A 6,711-nucleotide genomic window follows, 5' to 3' on the forward strand; every position below is an offset into this window, starting at 1 on the left:
TTAACTATCAAGTCAGTTCCTACCCATAACAACCCTGTATAGGGTTTCTGAGGAGCAACTGGTGAGCTTGAACTGCCGACCTTGTTCAAAGTTACTTTGCAGTCACATTAATCCATTGCGCTACAACAAGACTCCGCGGTGGAAATAGTTATTCAGATATTACAAAGGGATTAAGTATCACAGTTATTAAATGGTGGAGTCAAAAATACAGCCCAGCATCTGATTTATACGTAGGATTTTGAAAAAGAAACGGTGCCTCTGAATCCTTGAAGAGTATTAGGCTATTTCCAAACTGTATGCAACAGTCTAAGATGTGGCACCTTCTGAAAGCAAAATGGGTGAAGTACCCCATACCATTCTCCGACATTCTATCCACTGAAGTGGTCCATAGACTATTAGAAAAGCTCATTATTGACAACTGCCCAATAAGAACTTTACATATCACGGTTGGACTTCAGAAATACAATAATTAAAATACAACCTCTTAAACTGCTCTTTCTGGGTCAACCAGAACCTCTATTGTAAGTTTTTCTTTCTTTTTAAAGGAACCATGTTGGCACAGTGGATTGAACATTTGGCTGCTAACCAAGAGGTCAACAGTTCCAACCCACTAGGCATTCCACAGGAGAAATATGGCTGTCAGTTCTAAGATTTACGGCCTCAAACCCTAAGAGCAACTCAAGTCTGTCCTATAGGGTTGGTGTGAGTTGGAATTGATGGCATTGGGTTCAATGACTTAGAATTGAAACTACAGTTTCTAGTTTGGCACTTTATTCCCATTCAGGTTTAGGAATCTTCCTATGAGCCCTAATCCTGAGTGTTTGTACCTTAGATACTTCAATGCTTTCTTGGTCCTTCTAGGGAAACTGCTAGGTTGAGGTAATCTCTAAACCAGCAGGAATTGGGGCACCAGTCCAACTTCACCTAAGTCCATATTCCTCTCACAACTTGGAACCTGTAGGGGTTTTCTTCCTTATCCAACCAAATCTGCTTAATTCCAAGAACTTCAATTATATGCACACTCCAAAAAAAAGCTGCTTTTTAAAAACAGTGGTTTCAGCATTCTCACCCTGGGTCCTAGAAGCCACTGTTGTCCAGTTGCCTAATCGCTGGAAATGTGGTAGCCTGGTCCTCCATATCTTACCTTTGGCATTCTTCTAGGGGTGACTCAGCTCTGCCTTGGTGAGAAGTCTAGCAGCATCCTCATTTTCTCACTGTTTCTGTCCACATCAATCTCTGTGTTTGCTGTTTCTCTTCCCTTTTACTTGGGAATACAATCTTCATTCTTATTGTTAAGTGCTATCAAGTTGTATCTGATGCATAACGACCCTGTTAGTTAGGGTTCCCAAGGAGCGGCTAGTGAGCTTGAACTGATCTTGAGGTTCAAACGACTTTGCAGTCCAGTGCATTAACCCACAGCACCACACCAGGACTCCCAGCTATTCTGGTGTGGCCTAATAACTGTATCTAGGTAAGTATCTGTTTTATCCTCCAGTTGATTTTGATGCACGGTAACACCATGTGTGAAGATTAGAACTGCTCCCTATGACTTTAAAAATGACCTTTCAAACACAGATCGCCATGCTTTTCTTCCAGGCTACCTCTGGGTGGGTTCAAATTGCCAACCTTTTGGCTAAATATTAATTAAGCACTTAAATATTTGTGCCTCCTAGGACCCTGTATAGGATTTCTGAGGAGCAGTGGTGAGTTGGAACTGCTGGCCTTGCACTTCAAAGCAACCTTGCTGTCAATTGCCACACAAGAACTTTCCTAGGGCTTTATATTTCCCCCTCAATCTGTGGAGTATACACATGGCAGCACACCTCAGTGACACTTAATGCTGCTTGTCATAAGCACCTACGTGAAGGTAAGGCTGTGCCTCTGTCCTACAAAAATATTAGCCTCCCAACAGAATTTTGCTTTTTCCATAGGAATCTGCTGCCATCCTAGGCAATTGACTTGAGAGCTGGTTTTTCGCTTTAAGGAAAGTACATTGTTATAGTAGTAGATCTCTACAGGTTTGGTTCACCACTCGTGTGTCACACTTTGGTGCCTTGCATGTTGCTGTGATTCTGGCAGCTATGTCACCGGTATTTTGAATGCAGACAGGGTCACCCAGGGTGGACCGATTTCAGCTGAGTTTCTGAAGACTGACTTAGAAGGAGAGTCGGACTAATTCCAAATTTTTAGCCACTGAAAACCTTATGAAAGGCACAAGAATATTGTCATGAATAGTCTGGAAGATGAGCTCCTCAAGATTGGAAGGCACCTAAAATACAACTGGGAAAGGGCTGCCTCCTCAAAGTAGAGTTGACGTTGTGATGTAAATGGAGTAAAGCTTTTGGGACCTTCATTTGCTAATGGAGGACAACTCAAAATGAGAAACAGCTCAAAATATCACTAATAATTAGAACATGGAATGTATGAGGTATGAATATAGGAAAATCAGAAGTTCTCAATGGAATGCATAAAAATATCCTCGGCATTGTGGTTATGTGCCATCGAGTCGGTTACAACTCATAGAGACCCTGTGTAGGGTTTCGAAGGAGTGGTTGGTGAGTTTGAACCCCTCACCTTGTGATTCAAAGCTGAAATTGACTGGTATTGGCCATTTGAATCTGATAATCACATGGCCTATTAATTCAGGAATGACAAACTGAAGAGGAATGGTGTCACATTCATCATCAAAAAGAACATTTCAAAATCTATTTTGAAATATAATGCTGTCTATAATAGGATATCCATATGCCTACAAGAAAAACCAGTTAATACCACTATAATTCAGATTTATGCACCAATCACTAAAACCAGTGACAATGAAATAGAGGAATTCTACAAATTTCTTCAGTCAAAAATTGATTAGACATGCAAACAAAGTCTATTATTGGTAACGACTGGTGATATGGAATGCAAAGGTTGGTTAAAAAAAAAAACGATGAAGGATGAGTAGTTGGAAAATACTCCTTTGGTAATAGAAATGATGTTGGATATCACATCATAGAATTTTGCAAGATAATGGCTTCATTGCAAATAATTTTTTAAACAACATAAAAGATGATTATACTTGAGTAGTTCACTAGATGGAATACACAGAAATAAAATTCTGGTAGCGTGGTGGTTATGAATCGGGCTGCGAACCTCAAGGTCAGCAATTAGAACTACCAGCTGTTCCATGGGAGAAAGGTGAGGTGTTCTGCTTCTGTAAAGATTTATAGCCTCAGAAACCATGTATAGGGTCGCTCCATGGCACATAACAATAACAGCTATGGAAAGAGACGGTGGATAAAAGCTCCATATCATCAGCCAAAACAAGGCTAGATCTGACAGGAACAAACCATCAACTGCTTATAACGCAAGTTCAGGCTGAAGCTGAAGAAAACGCAAGTCCACAAGAGCCAAAATATGACCTTGAACATAATCCATCTGAATTTAGAGATCATCTCAAGAAAGATTTAGTGCATTAGACACTAATGATCGAAAATCAGAAGAGCTGTGGGATGGAATCAAGAACATCATACAGGAAGAACCCAAAAGGTAATTAAGACAACAATGAAGAAAGAAATGACCAAAATAGATGTTTGAAACTTGCTATCCAGGGTAGAGATGCTAATGCAAACGGAAGAAATGAGCTGAAGAGAAAACTTCAAAAGGCAGTTTGAGAAGACAAAGTCAAATATTACAATGAAATGTGCAAAGACCTGGATATAGAAAGGGAAGAGGTAGCTCAGCATTTCTCATGCTGAAAGAATTGAGGAAAATTAATCAAGCCTCAACTTGAAATTCTGAAAGATATTTTGGGCAAAATATTGAATGATTCAGAAAGCATCAAAAGAAGAGGAATACAAGAATGTAATACAGACTGCCATTTTCTTTCATTCTTAGCAATTAGCTGAGAGGCTGTCTCTGCAAAGTTGCACCAATGCTTCAACAGCAAAGCAGGTCTGTAATGATGGAAGAATACAAAGTTCCAGATGGAATGGTTGTATTCATAATTGGCCAAGGAGGTGAACAGATCTTACGTATACAACAGGAATCTGGATGCAAAATGCAAATAGCTCCTGATAATGGTGGCCTTCCAGAAAGATCTTGTGTGTTAACTGGGACACCTGAATCTGTCCAATCAGCAAAGCGGTTAACGGACCAGATTGTTGAAAAAGGAAGATCAACCCCTGTATTCCATCATGGTGATGGACCAGGAAGTGCAGTTCAAGAGATCATGATTCCAGCTAGCAAGACTGGATTAGTTATTTGGAAGGGAGATGAAACTATTAAACAACTTCAGGAGTGGTGTTAAAATGGTTATGATTCAAGATGGGCCTCAGAACACTGGTGCTGACAAATGTCTCAGAATTATCTGGGACCCATACAAAGTTCAGCAAGCCAAGGAAATGGCATTAGAGTTAATTCGTGACCAAGGTGGTCTCAGAGAAGTTTGAATTGAGTATGGGTCAAGAATAGGAGGTAATGAAGGGATACATGTTACATTCCAAGATTTGCTGTTGGCATTGAAATAGGACGAAACGGAGAGGTGATAAAAAATACAAAATGATGCTGGTGTTGGGAATCAGTTTTAAGCCAGATGATGGTACAACACCTGATAGATGAGCATGAAGAACAAGACCTTCAGACCAATGTCAGCATGCTGCAGAAATTATTACAGAGCTCCTTCGAAGTGTTCAGGCTGGTCATCCTGGTGGATCTGGACCTGGTGGTCAAGGGAGGGGACAAGGTCAAGGCAATTGGAACATGGGACCACCTGGTGGATTACAAGAGTTTAATTTCATTGTACCAACTTGAAAAACTGGATTGATTATAAGAAAAGGAGATGAAAAATATAAGCTAACAGTCTGGAGCAAGAATAGAACTTCAGAAAAGTCCTCCATCAAAGGTAGATCCTAATGTGAAGTTATTTACAATTCATGGCACTCCACAACAAATAGATTATGCTCGACAAATCATAGAAAAAAAGGTTGTTTGTAGACCCAGTAAATCCTTCAGGGCCACCTATACCCCATGGGACACATGTTGTCTCCCAGGCCCTCTGGGCCTCCAGGGCATGGAACTCCAATGGGGCCATACAATCCTGCTCCTTATAATCCAGGACCACCTGGCCCAGCTCTTCATGGCCCTCCAGCCCCATATGCTCCCCAGGGGTGAGGAAATGCCTATCCACACTGGCAGCAAGATACTCCTCCTCATCCAGCTTAGGCAGGAACAGATCCAAATTCAGCAGCCTAGGGTGCATATTATGGTGACGACTGTAATCAGCAGCACGCAGCACAACCTCCACCTGCAGCTCCTACAGGTGCATCAACTACAGCCCAAACTAATGGATAAGCTGGTCAGCAAAATCCAGCACCAGCTGAACAGCTTGATTATACCAAGGCTTGGGAAGAATACTACAAGAAAATGGGTCAAGCAGTTCCTGCTTCCACTGCCGCCTCTTCAGGTGGTCTGCCAGATTATAGTGCAGCCTGGGCTGAATACTAAGGACAAGTGGCCTACTATGCCCAGACAAGTCCACAGGGAATGGCACAACACCCTCCAGCAGCCCCCAGTGCCTTCCCAGACCTTCCACCTTAGTTTGTGCTGCAAAAAAACGCCAGTGCTGAAAATGCTTGCAAGCACCAAATCATAGCTCATAATATCAGGTCCTGAGATAGTTCCTCATAAAAAGGAACCCTTTGAGCATGTGCCATTGCTGAGCCAATGAGCATGGACCATGGTGGTGGTGTACAGGTGTCATAGCAACCCTGCACAGGGATTCCAAGGCTGTAAATCTTAACGGGAACAGAAAGCCTCATCTTTTTCCCGTGGAATAACTGCTAGTTTCGAACCGCTGTCCTGAAGGTTCGCAGTCTGATTTGTAACCAGAGCTCAATGTAGAAGGTAAAATTGGCAAATCATAATTGAGAAATATGAAATGTATTCCCATGCAACATGGTATAGGGTGTAATGTATTTGCTTTTGATCAGTTTTGATTTTAAATATTTCAAGAACTGTTCATTTTTCAAAATGTACTTAATGCACCACATTTATGTGTGTGTGTGCATTTTAAAGTTTTTATTGTGAATTGGGTGAGAGTTCACATGGGAGAACATCAGCTTTACATTCATTCTATCATATTTCGATGTAATCATTGCAATGATTACAATCCCCTCCACGCATCATCATTCAACAGCATTTACTTCCATTCCTTCTGGTTTTTCTTTCTTTTTTTTATGTACACTGAAGCACTCAGGTATATACAACTATTTAAACAACCAAACGGCACATCCCACAAGTACACTCCCTGGTCATCAGAGTACAGCCCCTTTCCCTCCCTGAGTCTGGGGTCCCCCGCCACTCCATCTCTCTACATCATCGTCTCTGCCTCCATCTCTGGCATCCATCACTTCTTCTCGATAGGGTCCTGCACTCTGCTCTTCTCCCTTGATGGTCCCAGGGCCCTCTGCTCCTTGACTGTAAGATCAACTACTCCCCTCCTTTTGTTACAAAAAGTCTACCTTTACATTTGCAGCACTCACAATCAGTCCTGATGACAATTATTCACTACTGAACCACAAGAGTCTTATCCCCATCTCCTTTCATCAGCCCAGTCTAGACAGGTTGGAAACACCACTCAATGGAGCTTCTACCTTCCCACACACCCTCTGAAACTAGACTCCCTCTTGAAAACCTGTAAGCCAGTCACTTCATGCCTTTGTAGTA

General features: G+C 41.8%; 1 pseudogene; it reads left to right on the forward strand.

The window, feature by feature from the left end:
• The first annotated feature begins 311 nt into the window (after positions 1 to 311).
• Positions 312 to 5,638, forward strand: LOC102827712 (annotated as a pseudogene).
• Positions 5,639 to 6,711: the final 1,073 nt, after the last annotated feature.

This window comes from Chrysochloris asiatica, unplaced genomic scaffold (genome assembly GCF_000296735.1).
Source record: "Chrysochloris asiatica unplaced genomic scaffold, ChrAsi1.0 scaffold00017, whole genome shotgun sequence".
In the NCBI taxonomy this organism is placed as follows: domain Eukaryota; kingdom Metazoa; phylum Chordata; class Mammalia; order Afrosoricida; family Chrysochloridae; genus Chrysochloris; species Chrysochloris asiatica.